Below are 18,007 nucleotides of genomic sequence, written 5' to 3'. Positions count from 1 at the left end.
AAATGGCCTTGGTCAACCACTTACATCAACCCCATTAATCTTGCTGTCTGGCTTTATTATTAATTGAAACATGATTTCCCTATGTTGCAACCTATGCTTGTCCCCAGCAGTTTAGTTACTTGGCTGGACAGAATGCTCATCAAAATTGTTATTTCCATCATCTTCTCTGTATCACTGGCCAAGGTGAGAGGACTCAGCAATTTTAAAAGTGTTATTCAGCTGTGGTCTTTGTAGCCAGATTAGTGCATGCACAGTGACTCTACATCTGTTCAAGATCCCTGCAGTTGTTCTTGCATTAATTCTTCTACAAAATTTCTATGAAAATTTTGAGGTGTCTGGAACACAATTCTTATGAGTAGTGGCTCAGGGATCTGGGATTGTTTAGCCTGGAGAATAGGAGGCCCGGGGCAGACCTCATTGCACTCTACAACTTCCAGAAGGGAGGTTGTGATGAGGAGGGGCTTGGCCTCTTCCAGGCAACAAACAGAACCCAAGGAAATGGCCTCAAGTTGTATCAGATGAGGTTTAGACTGGACATAAGAAGGAACTTTTTCTCTCAGAGAGTGGTCAGGTGCTGGAATGGCCTGCCCAGGGAGGTGGTGGAGTCACCATCCCTGGCAGTGTTCAAGAGGTGTCTGGATAGGAAGCTAGAAGATATGGTTCAGTGGTTTTTCTGTAGGTATGGTAAAGGAAGGACAGTTGGACTAGATGATCTTGTAGGTCCTTTTCAACCTTGTGATTCTATGATTCCTTGTGTGTAACACAAGGACTGGAGACTAAAAATAGGGTTGTAATCATCCACTAGACCAAGAATTCCCAGCTTGTGAACAGGATTTACAGTGGCCCTCCTCAAAGAAGAGACTAGAATATGAGGCTAAAATGCCAGATTTTTAAACAAAAGTAGAAATAAAGGCCAAAGTTATATTAAGATGTCTGCTACTTTTCTTAAAGATTCTGATGTTGAGGTCACCATTGGCTGTGTGCTGTGTGTTGATAATTTAGGTCATGAAATTAAGGGATTTGTGTACTGCAACACTGTTAACGAACTCCAACTTGAAGTGGAACTGTACATTATTGTCTGCTTTCCACACACTTAGAAAAAGAAGTCCCCTTTTCCTTCATTATGAGATAACTCATTTGGCCACATGAGATTATGAAAGAGTGTGCTATCTCAACATACTCCAATATAGTGCATTATTATGGCACCTGTATACTCACCAGTAAGGAGCTCTGGGAATACTGTCAGTCCCATGTGAGAGCCTATTCAATTTTCCCATGCACAGTCAGCAACTCTGAATCTACAGCACACACCAGGCAGCCTACTGCAATTGATCTCAGTGTAAATAATTCCTATAATGCTCAGTACTGGGTAGAAGATGAGAATCTGAACTTGAACAGAATTCCCTTTACCATTAACAGTTTGCTGGGACCTGTTTATGACTTACTGCAGAAACAAATCTTTTCACTCTCTGGGCCATATAAGCCTTGTTTTGAATTCATATTTGATGCAGTTTTCCATTTATTACTGTGCTCATATCTAGTACATTAGATGGCTCAATAAATAAATATTTAACTCTGCCTGGATTCTTGTCATGGCTGAACTCCTGAGATTGGATTGAATCTCAGAAATAGAAGTTCTTCTACTGAAAAATTGACTTAGCCTCTCCTGAACATCTTTAATTGTGTTAAGAACTTATTGCTGGCTGATTCAGTAACTGTGTACTGAAATCTCCTTAATCAGAAAAGTCAACATTCAAAATGAAAGATAACATTACAAGGGAGATGACTTCTAAAAGCAGTTTATAACCAGTAGTTATTGGCATATGTTCTGCTGTGAACTTGGTAAGCTGTGATACAAATGTTGACAATCATAAAGGTAATAAGGTCAATTCATTTCAATGAAAATGACAAGAACAGACTTGATTCAAATGATGTAAGTTTTAGCTATGAAACTTTCAGTATGCTCACAAAAAGGATAGTTCTGAACATGTGGTGTTCCTTTCTGTGGGGACACCAATTCTGGTCACTTGCAGAACAACTTTCTATAGGTGGTGTTGCCAATTCATTTGATTTTCCTTGCCAGTTTCTGAATATCTGGTATTTATTATAGCACCCTGTGGCAGATGCTGAATTGCAGATCTTGTTAGCAAAACCAGTTTTTAGCTATCCTCTTGTGATGAAATTTTGAAATACTTATCATAATTAATGTCAAAAACTAAGAAAACAGAACAGAAATAAAATGTGATTGATTGCCATTAAACTACCCCAAAACATACATTGTTAATCATATGCTTTTGAAAGTTCTTGATCTTAGACTTTTATTCCATAAGAATCTTACTGAGTCTCTTATGAGCTCTCAAGTCAGACTTTGCCTCTTCTTCCAAAATATTTCTTCTGGATGTCATTCTTTACAAATCTTCCTAGAAAGCCTGTGTCTTTTATGTCTGTTGGTGTATATTTATACTTAAAGCACTGACATAAAAACATTTGTGAAGAAACATGATTCTAAAAAGTGACCAAAAAAAGTTTCAGTCTCCAGCCATCCACCTTCAACATAAATAATCTGTCTTCCCCTATAAAAGACATAGGCCTCATGGAAGTATGAGGTGATTGCTAACAAAATGACTTTCACAGTAGTTACAGCTTTCAGTTAAGAAACAAAATACTTCTAGACATTAGATTATAATTTAAGAGGCATTACAAAGTATGTATCATTGACCTCCTAAGGACGATTTAAAAATACCACTATGCTGACAAAGAATAATAGGTTTCAAGTCAGTATAACAAGCCCTCTGTAAAGCATATTATAAAGATAAACATTACCACCTGTTCAGATATCTGCCGTGCTCTCTGCCCTTTTTTTGAGGAATATAACACGTGGTTTACCATACCTGAAATTTTGTGTGATTGATCTGTGACTGAAAACAGAAGAATGGAGAGAAAATGGTGCTGAAGTGTTAGGAAAGTCTATCTGCTTTCCTGGCTACATTCTTGTAAATTACTTTCCAGCATTTTGAGAGAGGAAGATTAATTACCTTTCAGCTCAAAGAAATTAATAATGAAACTTTCACTGCAAACTCCTTGTTCATGGGGACACCAGAACAGAGGAACCAAACATGACTTTAAGGTTGAGGTTGCAGAATTTCCTCCTGCCACTGCTTCTTTTGAGTCTGCAGTTATAAAGTACCCAGTGCAGGTCAACAAATGTCCATGTTGTTACCTCAGATGTTTTTGTAAACTGAAAGACTTAACCAAACAAAAATAAATGACTATCACAAGGAATTGGCTTAATCTACATGGCAGTAGAATTTATTACTTCAAAAGTGAAATGATCTGATCAAAAGACAACTCTTCAAAAGACAAACAAAAAATTACTCATATAGTTTGCTGAATTATAGATATACTGAATCATAAGGACATGAAGGGAAAACAATTCTGCTGTTATAGTAGGCAGCACAGAACCTGTCAAATAGATAAGACCAAATAAGCTAAATATTGTTTCTTTAAGACTCAAGAACAGGGTTTATTGCATTTTAATAGCTGTGATTAATGAGGTAGAAAGCAGATGCTCTATCAGTTAAGTAGAGATAATATCATCAACGTTCAGAGTAAGGAATAGTTTATTATTTCACAAAAGCTTCATGCCCTTCTGGCCTTGCTTAGGAACTTGGCCAGATATGAAATGAAGATGAATGACAGTTTAAACAGAGTTCACCCTTCCTCACAAGACCTTATTAGTAAAATAGGATATGAAACATAGTCTTGCATGTAACATGTCTTGCATTAGTAATATGTGCAGCACCGCCTGTAATATATATTGTTGGTTTTTTAAATAATTGATTAAATACAAGCAGGACAGATCTCATTATCAAGGCCCAATGATTTTTTTTCTGTTCACAGCCTGTTGCTAAATCATTTTCTAATTATGCAATAATGTTGTAAGCATAGTGGGCAGAAATCTCAATCATTCAGTAAGCATGGGCTTTTTTTCCACTTGTAAGAAGACAAGGAAGTAACGTGAAACCAACATAGGGTGACTGATCTAAGTAAGACTTTGAACACTCAGCATTTAAAAGAAAGAAGTATGGAAATTTTTATTTTTTAAAGTGGAGTACTAGGAGTCTATTTTTTGTTCTTTTTCTTACCCCAAGAAGATGCTGCACAGAGATGCTCCAAATAAGAATTTGTAAGACCTGAAATACTATTTCCTGTTTGTAATAAGATTATGGTGTTACTGCCTGATTCTTGAAGCTGTAGGAGAAAAACAACTTATTTTTTTAAAAAAAAACAACAATAAAGAAAATAGCTTAATCTACAATTCCAGCCTAGAAATCCATCTTCTGACACTAACTTTGTGTATAAATATCCTTGAACATCACTAACGCTTCTGTTGCATTTTAGCAATGACTTTTAGCTCAGGAACTAGAAGTATGGAGAAAATGAAGTGATTTTGCTGCGAAGCTCTCAAGATTATTTTCATGTTGTTGAAGACAAGAATCACACAGAAAGATATGCAATTAAATTCCTAAGTTTGCCTACCAAAAGTTTACAATTTATTATCCAGACTCCTCTGTGAGGCTATTTACATAACCTCCTTTGGATCCTGTACTTCAAATAGGTTAATGTCAGTCCAGGGATGCTATATTGGTTGGATGTGAGGGAGGTGATTGTCCCCCTCTACTCGGTGCTTGTGAGGCTCCATCTGCAGTACTGTGTCCAGGCCTGGGGTCCCCAGTACAGGAAGGATGTGGAGCTCTTAGAGCAGGTGCAGAGGAGGGCCACTAAGATGATTAGAGGGCTGGAGCACCTCTTCTATGAGGAAAGGTTGAGGGAACTGGGATTGTTTAGTTTGGAGAAGGCTCTGGGGAGACCATATTGCAGCCTTCCAATACTTGAAGGGAGTGTATAAAAAGGAAGAGGAACTGCTGTTTACAAGAGTGGACAGTGACAGGCTAAGGGGGAATGTTCTTAAACTGAGACAGGGGAGGTTTAGGTTAGATATTAGGAGGACATTTTTCACACAGAGAGTAGTGACATGCTGGAACAGGCTTTTTTCAAGGAGGTTGTGAATGCCCCCCAACCCTGGATGTATTCAAGGCCAGGCTGGATGTGGCTCCAGGCAGCCTGGTCTGGTGGTTGGTGACCTTGCACATAGCAGGGGGATTGAAACTCGATGATCGTTGTGGTCCTTTTCAACCTAGGGCATTCTATGATTCTGCGATTCTATGATGATTCTGTGATTCTATGATGATTCTATGACTGTAGTTGCCTAAGATTGTAGGTATGAGATTATCAGTGTGTGAAGGCAAGGGTCCTGAGCTTAGGAATATGTTAAGAATAAAAGCTGGGTACCTGCCTTTGAGTTTGGAAGCCCTCTTCCAAGATCTTGTGGTGTCTTTAGTAGTAGTCTACATGCCTTGCATTGTAACAATAGTAAAGAAAAACTAAAAAAAAAAAAATAAAAAAAATCTTGAAAAAAAGAGTAGCTCTTTGAAATAGTGAATTTTATTTTACTGGGTTTTTATCCCATCTAACACAGGAGAAGAGATAAAAATAAAGGCCTGCATAGGCCATGGGATGACCACAATAGTTGTACTGACATCTGTGAAAGGACATAAATACACAAAGAATATTTATACTCTCATAGCTCTATTCATATTATGATGGCATCTGATCTCTTGAATAAATTAACATGAAAGTGAATAAATAGTATATACCTGAATAGGACAAGCCAGATGGTATGTGTGATCCTGGTCTTTTTTGAAACAGAAATTTCATGAAATAGATTATTATATTTCAGATATTTAGCATATATTCAAATATTTTTTCATATAATTAGCATTTCAGCAACACAGACTGGTTACTTAAAATAACCGTAAGGAATGTTTATTGACATTTCCATATTGTTCATCTTTCTTTCTCTAACTTTTCTGGCAGTAGGTACTCCCATAAATACACATGAACAAGAATCTTCTAGTGCAGAATTAAGCACATGTATGAATGCAGAGAATGGGAGAGAGAGAGGATACAATTTTAGAGGATTTTACATTTTTGTTTGATTTACAAAGCCTTCACAAGAAAATTTTTAATTTGTCACATTTTAATCAACTTCTGTCATGAAGCTCACACCTCTTCCCACCCAACAACCAATCTCTAAGTAATGATACTTTGGGTTGTAGCTATTTATTATATTATTGCTATGTATTCATCATTTGGATGCTCAACTGTGCTACTGCTCCAGATTCATTAATTTCAATACTATACTATGCAAAGATTGTCGAAGAGTGTGATTTCATCTCCAATGGGGTATGTTAACCATTTACAACAGGGTCCCAAGCAGACAATAGGAGGCCTGAGGGAGGGTGCAGCACCATAAAAAATAAGTATGCATTTAGTCATTTTGTTTTGGTTAGTCATTTTAGTGTACAGCTGCTGAACAGGCTGACACATGTATAAAAGTTAGGGGAAGAAAAAACTTAATGCACAGATTTTAAGGAAAATTCTGATTCTCTAAGGATAAAAAGGCAAGATTTTGATTAAAATTTATTTATTTTTAAATATATGTGTGTATTAGGAGCTTTGTGATAATGAAACATCTCAGTATAAGAAAAGAGCTGAAACTTCTTCAAGGTATGGGTATAGGAATATTCTGACAAAGCAGAGGGCAGGGGAAGCTGAATGTCTGTAGTGATCCTTTGCTCCCATTTTCCTACTTTCACTGCACCTTTCCCCCAGGACAGCCTATTTCAGAAGGTACAAGAATCCTATGTATTTTCTCCAGCACTGCAGAAGTCTCTAAATGAAGAAAAGCCTGGTTAATCCATAATAATGGCAGGTCTGTTTATTGATCTCATAAATTGCACTTTACTTGACCTGTCAAAAAGGCAGCATTCTCAGCATGTACTTTCCTGCTTCTCTCATAGCCTCTCTGCCCGAGGTGAAGACTGCTCCCCCCAGCCTCTCCCCATCTGCTGGCAGCTGTTGTAAGCCCTGATCTCAGTTCATCAGCCTTCCCCAAAAAATCTTTTTGAGTTCATCCTTAAGGAAGTACAGAAGGAACAATAAATGCTCAATTTTTCTCCTCTACCCTTTATAACATACCCATGTCCAAGCCGAATATGCATGTTTCTTCTGATAGGAGGAAAATTAAAATGAAAGGAATTGAAATCAGCCAACAGACTAGGATTTTCTAATTAACAATACTGTAACTCTTTGGTGATGCTAACAGATGTCCAATACAAAGCAAGTTACGGTTACCTTGTGGATGCTGTACGTGGACCTTCAGAATCTCTTGTGAAGAAGTTCCGAATCTCTATTTTGCCTAAGATTAATGATGCTGCAGACAACTACATAGCTCACATGTTGGTGTTTTCATATAAGATTACAGGTTTCAGAAAGCTTCTGTGTTCTGAAAGTGTATTTCTTGATATCTTATAATCTTTCAAGAGGATAAATTGTTTTCTTCAAAAAATATTGTCTTAGCTGTGCACTGTGAAAACTACAGTAAACAGGAAGTACTAAAATTTTAAAAGGAAGCTGGTGTTTAAATGGCTGATTCCTTTCACCAATACAGCTAAGTTTGTGATCCACTGGAAACCTTCTCTGATTGTGTTGTCAGTCTCTAGAAGAATACAAAATCTTGAACTGAACTATAGGTATGAGGCAGAGACTGCATCTTTTCACTGAAAACAGAGTGAGAGGGGATAACAGAATCACAGAATCACAGAATTGTAGGGGTTGGAAGGGACCTCTAGAGATCATCGAGTCCAAACCCCCTGTCAAAGCAAGTTCCCTACACCATGTTGCACAGGTAGGCGCCCAGTTGGGTCTTGAATATCTACAGAGAAGGAGACTCCACCACCTCCCTGGGCAGCCTGTTCCAGTGGATGTCTAGCTTAGGTGAACCATCCTATTATTTCTGTGTGAATATAGATTGGTGGGATAAATTCCAGCTAAAAGATACTTAGGTACCTGATTTGCAACGTTTGAAAGAGTGGCTTTGCAAATTTTTTTTTGCAATTTCTGTTCTCACTTGTTGTAGCTTTAATTAGCCATTTCCAAGTATTGCCTTAAATTAACAAGAAGAAAATGGCATTACTAACAAATTCTCAAAAGCAAGTTCAGGTAGACAGTAATGCTAAATGTGGCCCTAAGTCAGATGTGCTCTAACAGTCGTGTAGGGCTGTAGCACCATCCTAACTGGCGGAAGTGCATTGTAGTTTATGAAAAAAAGAAAAAAAGAAAGAAAAAGAAAAAAAAAAAAAGAGAAAAGGAGAAAAAAGAATAAAGAAAAAAAAATAGCTAGTTTCTATTTTCTGTATATCTAAAAAATTTCAAAATGATCAAGAAGGACGTTTTTCATTTCAGGTCTCAAAGACTGTATTGAGCTTGATGTTTGCCTAGGATGCTAAAGCATTTTAGCAGACTGGCAAGCAAAGGCACTGGAAAACAGGAAGCACAATAAAACTGATGCTTACATGCCTTTTTCCACAGCTTTAGTAGTGTTATTAATATGTTCAAATTAGTTTCCTGTCCTTTTAACTGAGAAAGCACTTTAAGAAACAATGTCTCAAAAGCTGTGAATATATGAATGCATGCTATTTATTTGGATGAACACTATCCTTGTATTTATGTCTGCATAGAAGATGGTGGTGAATTACAGTATTTTGCTAAATGTTATGCTATAATGCAATGGAAAGGACAGCAATGACAGCAGGGCAGGAGAGTCCCAAACAGTTGCACCTGAGGGATGGATCTTCAACATGATGTCCTTTCTTCCACTGCCAACACTTAAATAAGGTCTGGAAAGGGGTGGATCCTGGCTCCACCCCTTCTGGTCACTCAAGGGCATTGAATGCACCTGAGCTCCCCTTGGTTGGCCCTTCCTTCATTAGGTGCTCAATCACCGTTGCAGGCCTGAGTGAAGAAAAGCTGTTCAGTGTTTGCCATTTCTCAGGAGAAGCCAGGCATATTCTGAAAAAGTTGTGAGAGGCAATGAGGTTGCTAGGGGACACAGACTTACCCTTCCAAAAAGCAGTCTTGGGCAGTCAGTTGATGAGTTGTCTGAGTTTGCTAGAGAAGGAGGAGTTCTTGGAATACAGGTTTAAGGATTGATTGAATTGACTCTTGTTCAGAATTATTCAGATTTTTTTTGTGCTTACTGGAGCAGTGTCTGTAAAATTCCCGTATTTCCAATAAATTACTGTACGGGGGCTGATACAGTGGACAACTGCTGTAAAACAACATTACTTCAGTTAAAAACAACATATTGATTTTTAGTGATAAGTAAATAAGCCCCCACTTCTCTCTTAGCTTATCTATAATATTTTGTGAACAGCACCTGGTTGATAGAGACAAAATGACAAACCAACTTCTCCATTTAATGAGCCAGGGAGAACATCCAGCTAAAACAGTGTGTGCTTCTGACACCCAGAGAACAAGGTGGAACGACTGCCAGCAGTTATTGAGCTGAAGAGAATTTTAAAGGAATGAACTGGGCATGAGTCATGTCTTTCCATAGAGCAACTGTGGGCATTGGCTGAAAAAGTACTTGAGAAATCAACAAGGGCCCCTTTCAAGGGAGCCAGGGGGAGAATTTCATAACTGAGTTGGAGCTGGAGTTTTGCTGAGCGTCTTGGACAATACTACAGTACAATGGTGATTTAAAGACATGATGCTTTGGTTTGTAAATAATTCAAATACCAGCAGACTTGGTGGTGAAGGGTGGCAGAGTGTTAACTACTCTGGAAGCAGTATAAATACTTACTGCATTTCTCTCACTTACAAATGTTCATTGGTGATATGTTATCAGTAATTTATGATGTGCCATGACAAATGCTTATGTTTCTGATGAAAATAACAATTAGTTGGAGGAATAAGGATTTTCCTTGAACACTTTCAGCAACTGATAGGGGAAGTTTCTTTCCTTCCACACATGAACTGCTAGTAAAAATCATTCAAATTTGGCAATTATCTCTGTTGCCTGAATCAGGTCCAGATTTTTAGCTATTTTAAAGACTTAATATGTGCTTATATAAAATTATTAGTATGACTCATCTGAATATCCAGTGCATGAATTAGCATGCAGTCATGATGATGAGTACAAAAGAAACTCATGCATTTTCTTAATTCTTGATGCAGACATTGTTGCTTATTTGATATTGTTTTCTTTTTCACAGACCCAGTAATTGTTACTAAATGATGTGTTCTGAAGGGAGAGTATGCATTAGAATTATCAAGTGTGATCTCAGTCTGAGCTTCACACAGCTGTCAGCAGAGTGCCCCAAAACTTTAAGCAAAGCCTACCAACCCCAGGATACCTCTCAGACGCATCAGAATGAATGAAGTCCAACTAGTTGCTCTTAACTATAAAACTGCAAGTGGGTGCTGCACTGTTTTCACTTTCATCCCAAAGGGTAAGGGGCTCACTGGCTAAAAGGGAAATGCTTTCTGAATATGGTGACAGCTATGAATCCTGAAGACCTCTGTGATCTGAATGGCATCATGGCTGGAGTCAAAATACCATACTACTTAGGCATTTTGGCTTTCCTGCCAGCATCAACTGTCTATAGCATAGGTGGAGTGGTTTCAGCACCTTGTCCTTAAGAGCATTTTACTTGAGTTATTCACTGAACTCCTGTATTGCACTGAAAGTTAATTGATTCTGAATTCAGAGAGAACCAGAAAACAATGATGTGAAATCATGATTGCTTTTAAAGTCCACCAAAAGGCAGCACTGTTGAAGATTCAAATCAGAAGCTATTCACTTCTATAAGTTTCCTTCTACTAAGAGAGCTGGAGAACTCCTTAATCAATTTTTTAAACTTCCACCTCCGTCTATGATAGAAGACAACTGAAAGGCACTCCTTAATACTATGAATCCTAGGTAAATCCTGGAATTATTGGATTTTAGTTGTAGATTTAATTTTCTATTTAGCTACATTCAGTCTCATCCTTCTAGAAGCATTTGTATCATAATTCATCTTTTTTTACAAATCACCTGACATTTTACTTCTCAGCTGTGGACTGAATCTGCAATCTGCACCAAGCATGAGCAACATCCAAGTTTACCTCACTTTACACAGGGAGTCTAGGTCACTGTGGCCATGACAGAGTCACTGGCACTAATAAAGCAAATAAGAGTTTATGAGATAATGAGGGATGTACAGAGCATGATGTCAGAAAACTGATGTTGAATATATCTGGAAAATGTAGGGGCTCAGTGAAAAACAAAAACATCTCCATTTTAGCCTTCCACTGAAACTATTTACTCCTAAACTGCATAAAATTGCACTCACTGTTATAGTCTTTCCATTAGACGCAGAAGGAATACAGCAAAAATGCATGCAGAACAGATCAGGAATAATCATTTCAAGGGAAAAATGCAGACTTTTTTCCTTTTCATTCTAAGAACTGAAGCTGGTATTTTAATTCTTAGAGAGTGGGTGACTGGCTTGTTTCAAGGGTGAAGAAGATACTGCAGGAATGCTGTGTAACAACTGGGCCTTTGGCTTCTGGGACAATGATTGACTCAGAAAATTTTGCTTTATTTAATTTTTATTTATTAATGAAACTGCTGTTATCTCCCAGCACCTGTCTTCAGACACTGAGCTGTAATGTCTATGTCAGTGAACAAAAATGAAAAACTGTGATAAAAATCACAGCTAGGAGACAGGAAAATAATCTTCAGTCTGAGACAATGCAACTGATTGTTAAAGAAACTCACCACCACACTAAACTATCTAATTTTTCAGATAAAATCATTAGGAAATTTATTTCTGGAAAAATAGCAGATCCTCCTCTAGATTTACTCTTTCTTAGTCATTTTGTGCAGGAACACAGAGTGTGCTAGAAGAGATGGCCCATTTTTCTGGACCACTTCAGAACAGTAAATTCCAATTGCCAGACCTGCTTGTATCTGGAAGCTCTAAGCATACAGAAAAGCGTTACATGGTTCAAGGACTTGGGCTGTCAGCTGGAAGAATGGGGAGGAATGATAAAAATGGTAATAAATTTGCTCTTACTGCTAATTTCTGTTGTAATAAATTTGTCCTGTATCCATACACAAAAAAATGTGTATGGACCCTCTATAAACCTCTACGGAGAAATTTGTGTGCAATAGTAACACGGTCATTCTCTTCACTCAGGTTTGTGGTGTCATTTTATAATTTGTGGAAGGTGTCCGACAGGTTGGAAAAATGCACTGAAAACCTAATCCAGACATGTCAGTACATCACTGGTGTTAGTTTAAACAAAAACCAAGCAAATTTTCCCCTTCGCAAAGTAATGTCTCCAAAAATACTTTGTCCTGGCTTAAATCCTTCTGGACTGAATAAGAGCAAGGCTATTTTTACTTGGCATAATGCAATGTACTGATTCACAAAAATTATATTTCTCTAACATCAGGATCAGATTTGATCAGACATATAATTTCTAATGCATATGGCCAAATTCTTCAGCAGTATAAAAAGAAATTATCACAAGAGCACTTTTTTCTAGTTGTGCAAAATATGAACTGTATTGCATGAGGAAAATGTAGTGGCAAAGAAAAATTTATGTAGATTTTTTCCAGAAATTATAATATTGGAGTGTGAGTGATACATGAGCCTTCTTGCTCTTTTACAATTTGTTGATAATGTGACATAAGTTGGATTTCAATTTTCTAATTTTTTATTTTTTGGTGAATGCAAAAATCTCTCATGATTACTTAATATTGGAACTGGCTAAAGAAATAAAATTAATACCATATTGAGATTTTTGGAAAGTTTAGGCTCTATTTTTGATTTTGTTAAATGGGAGGTAAAATATGTCACTCATAGAGAACTTGGATTAAGAAAAATATTCACATGTCATTTTTTCTTTAAAAATAATAATAATAAAAAGAATGTGCATACATTATTACATTGACTAATTTTGCCTGTGTGCTCCAATGTGAATGCAATGAAAATATCATGGATATGTATTGAAAGACTTTAACTAATTGAGAGCAGGTTTAAAGGGATTTTAACTACCCCCAAATTCTGCCACTTACACTATTTTCTGTGTCATGCAATGAACCTTATTTGCAGTTAAAAACGTGTATGTAAATATTAACTAGTAGGTCCTTTCGGGAAGGGATACATGACATCAAACCTTGGGAACAAGTTCCTGCTAGAGGCAATCTGCAGAAGTGCCCTGTGTGCCCTCAGCAGCATCAGACAATTTTTTCCAAACCTAACACAGCACAGTCCTTCACTTGACCAGTGAGTACTTCTGCTACGTAGCTCTTCAAGGGAAGCACTCAGTGTCAGTTCCTTGTCTTCTTGGGAGCTAAGGAGCCTTAAATCTGTTGCCAGAGGAACTTGTAACACTGAGGAACTGCAGCCTACTGGCTAAGGTGCAGCTGAAACCAATGTGAGAAAGAGTTTTGATTCATACTTTATGTTCTCCTTAAATATTGACTTATCAGAGGAGGCATGGAGTTAACGAGCATGGAGACTGAACTGAGCTGCTCTATCTAGAGGCAAAACACTGTGGGGAAGTGTACCATCCACTGCGTCTTCTGGATGGTAAGCAGAGAGCTTCCTCCTCTAGGTCATTCCTTGTTGCCTCTACCACAACACTCATTTGTGAGTCTCTTGAAAAGATGGGAAAAATGTATCTTTAAAAAACAGCCATGTTTCTGGCATTACTAAAGTTACAAGGTCAGTCAGCTTAGACAGTAAAGTATGTTGTTTTGTTTTGTTTTGTAATAGTCTTCCAGCCAGCAAGAAGTGCTGTTTGCTTGCATGCACCCATTCATATGATCGGGAAAAGTCCAAAGATAGACATTCAATGGAAAATGTGAGTAAGCAGAATATTTGCAATGAAGTGGTTTTAGTATTCCTGCCAAGACAAATCACAGAAGGGAAGAAACACACGTCTTGGAAGTATTTCCACCCATGACAAAGATGGGACTGTGTATGTGTATGATTTGAAACAGGAACAGCACATCTGAACCTTCAGCCATGCTGAGTTCAGGAGGTACCAGTACAGCAAGATTTCTCCTATATTTACTTCCAAAATATGCCCAGATACAACCATAGATTTTCTACTCCCTTTCATTTTTCTTTCTCTCTCTTTTTTTTTTTTTTTTTTTTTTTTTTTTTTTTTTTTTTTTTTTTTTTTTTTTTTTTTTTTTTTTTTTTCATTCTTCCTGAAGTGGCATTTCTTTAAAGTCTGTGAAGCAAGACATTGTAAGCATCTTTACCTGGACACATGTAAGTGTGGAAAATTAAGGATCAAGCTCCAGATGTGGTGATTATGAAATGAATATTGCTTTAAGACATCAGTTAGGATCTGAGCCTAAATGAGTGAAATCAGTGCTTAATTGTCTCAATGATCTATTAAGATTTTTCTCTTTTACATTCAGGAAATATTCAATATTCATTGTTACTGCAGAATAAGTCTGTTCAGATGAACCATCATCTCTGAAAAAACCCCCACCATTTTCCCCAAGATACACCCATCAGTACTAACACTACCACAAATAACTTTGTTTTAGGGTCCAGTCTGGTTCCTGTAAAAACAGTGAGCATTGGTCAGAATTAAGCAGCTTCTGTTGTAACATAGCCGTTAGGACTGTTCTTTTGAAGCTAACATTTGTAGCAGTTTGCCCCCCAAAGCTGCTAACAGTAAGAAAACCCATCCTTTTTGTAGAATCATGGCTCAAAGATTCAAGCTTTTTTGACGCATAAAATCAGTCCCAGGCCAAGATCTCTATGAGCTTTTTTTCTGTCTTTGTATCTGCAAACTCAGATATTTTTTTTTTCCTATCTCCATCTGATTTAGACCTCTGTGCCGAGTCACTGTGACATCAGCACTGCTGGCTCTGTCCCAGATTGCTTTCTTTAAGGTGGCTGAGTATTTTCAAAGTATGACAGGGACGTTATAGGAAACTTGTTTTTTGATTCTCAGCTCTTTTTCTGCCTTTTTTTTTTTTTTTTTTAAATGAATGCCAAAAAAAGAAAAAAAAAAAAAAAAGATTTCTAGTGCTTCCTTATTTACATATGAATTTTTCTTTCTTTCCCTTTGCCTCTGTTTCCTACCCTCTAGTTCTTTTGCTGTAGTTTAAAGAGCATTTTATAAAATCTGTTTTAGGTTTTCTTTCCAATGCCCAGATATTCTTTTCCTATCTGTCTCTTCCACAGTTTTATTCATCTCACATTTGTTTACTTGACAAATTATGATTATTCCATTCTAATTTATTTCCCTATTACAATAGATCAGAACTAAAATGTGCATGAACAGTTCAAGCCAGTATATAAAGCACAGGTCCTGAAGTCTGGGCTATATAGCATTGTGCTACGGTTAGTGTTTAATATAATGTGATGTCAGCTACAGTTAGTGTTTAATATAATGTGATGTTAGCAACTGCTCTAATCCAGCAGGTAAAATCATTTTTATGGAGCAATGAAACAAGCACATGTGAGCTATGTGATGCAGAACAGAGTAGGTAGAAAGTGGGAGAAACAAGTGATGCAAACATGAAGAGCTGAGAGGAAGGGAATACAGTGGACAGTGCTGAAAGTAACAGGGAACAAGTAAAGAGCTCACGGGAGGAATGAGGAGGAATGGAAAATGAAGCACCAAACCAAAGAATGAGGGAAGGACGTTTAACGTGAAGGGAGTGGAGGAGAGTAGCTTCCGTATTTGCAATGTTTCACATAGATTTAAGAACAAAGATTCTATTTTGAAGTCCTTTTAGTTGTCCATTACTCCATGATAAACTTATTAAACTTATTCTCTAGATGGTTAAACATTCTGAGACTTGTTCAATAAAAAGGTATAGTGAACTGAATTGCAGAAGAGAAAAGGGAGAGGAACAGAGTGGATTGCTGACTGCTGACAGATGAGAGTTGAACAGCAGAGGAAAGAAAGAGTTCCACTCAGTGATGAGTAAGGCTCCTGAATAATGTGAGTGCTGCTTCAAAAGTAACACCTGCTATTTTATTATATTGGCCTGTGACCTCTGAGGCAGATGTTGGTGGTATGGCAGTAGAGGTTGAATTTTCGTGCCAATACTCCACTGCATTGTGTTGTCATGTGACGGATGGCAGCAGAGGAGCAGCCTGAAACAATTGCATCTGACATAGAACTGTGTATGAAGAAAAGCTGTGGGACTGAATTCCTCTGTGAAGAAAAAATTGCACACATTGATATTCAGTGATGTTTGTGAATGTTTAAAGAGACCAAATAGTGGATGTGAGCACAGTGAGGTGACGGAAGATATGTTTCAGCAGTGGTGACAGTGACAGTAGGTAACCTTTGCTGGTGTAGATTTTTACAATTACAGAATGCAGGCTCTTGTTCATTACTGATGAAAATGCATATCTAATGGTGCTGAATATACTGAAAAATAGTGTTTTGTAGTTGAGAATTTTTATGAAATATTGTTCTTCTTCTCTTTGAATCTGTTGAAGTTTTCATGGAAATAAATAGGAAGTATTACTTTCAGAGTAATGCATTTATAAGGAATATGTACTCATTGGTAAAGAGTAAGGACAACTCATGTTCTTAAATCTAGAGAAAGCATTTCTACAGATCTTCCTGAAAGAAGAGAAATCTCCAGGTTTTAGTTATTTATGTGTCATCCTCTGAACCTACGGGGATTTTTCCTATTGTTGGCAGAAATTGAAAAAATCACAATTTACCTGTTCCTTACATAACACAATCTCTTGCTACTGCAACACAATCTCTTAATACTCTCTTACAAGTAAATGAAAAATTGACAATTGTTCCACTTATGTTGGGAAAGTAGCCCAGTCTTATTGCCTGCAGGGTGTTCTTACCTGGGAGTGTTTTAGCAAACTCAGGTTATTTCTGAGCAGTCATCTGGGTACAATGCCTGGCTTTTAGAATCTGCATTGGCAAACCAAGGATCTTTCCCACATAATCCCAAACTGCATTGTGATATGTGTGTAGTCAAAGAGGAGTAAGGGAACCCGACTTCAAGTCTGCAGAGCAGAATCAGCCTGTGCAGGGAGTGTTACTAAATCCCAGCAGTTGTCTTATGTCTGTCAGTGGGGGCTGCAGCACCAGCTGCAATGCCTCTTGCTCATTCCTGCAAAACAAATAGTAATTTGTTAGAGCCTGATGACAAATTCACACGTTGGATACAAGTGTGCATGTAAGAGGAAGAAAAAGCAACTTCCAGCTGGACAGTCTCACTGCACTTTCTATTGGCAAAGACTGCCTTATATCTCATCTCACAGAGCTTTTTCTAAGACTCTTGGTGTATTTGTTCTGTCCTCATATGGGGAAACAATGAAATACCATAATGAGTGAAGAAATCAATTGCATGGGTGATGTCTGTTTCATCTAACTACCTATCTAATGGGCTCACAGCATGCAAGTAGCTTTGTATAGGCTCTGTCTTTGGGTGTAGGTGCAGTAAATCCAACAAACAGAGCTAGTTTTAATGAAGAGCTTCTTGGAAGCAAAAAGAAAATAAACTCTTCTCTCATTCAGTGTATTTGAAAATTGATCTGTAAAGCCTTTCCAGGTGGTGTATAGCTTAGTGAGTCCATGTTGTCTTTCTTTGGGAGCAAAGTCAGATTATTCTCACTGTGAAGAGGTTTTACAGCTTTCCCATATCAGATCTGGAGAGTGTCTGCTTCCGTAGTGGTAGATGTGTGTCCCAAAGGGACAAGTAACAGTCTTTTAGAACAGAATTTCAGCCAATCATTTTCAGTCTTCAGCAGAACTATTCTGAAACATTAATTTTGCCAATTTCATATTTCAGTGAAATTCAGACACTGCAAATCTGATGTATTTTGCTAAAACTACAGCATTATGTTAGGGAAAAATTTCTGACATTGCTGAAATATGATGCTCCACCCTTCTACCAAATTTTATTTCAGCATACTTAGGAAATGCAGATTTAGGGTATCAGTAATTCCTACAGATGTTTTACTTTGAATTTTCTTTACAACTGAATTTCTTCTCTATGTCCAGATTGTATTACTAACCAGTAGACAGAGACAGTAAG

This window comes from Coturnix japonica, chromosome 2, assembly GCF_001577835.2.
Source record: "Coturnix japonica isolate 7356 chromosome 2, Coturnix japonica 2.1, whole genome shotgun sequence".
Lineage (NCBI taxonomy): Eukaryota > Metazoa > Chordata > Aves > Galliformes > Phasianidae > Coturnix > Coturnix japonica.
The sequence above is the reverse complement of the archived record's forward strand: the minus strand, read 5'-3'. Positions refer to the sequence as shown.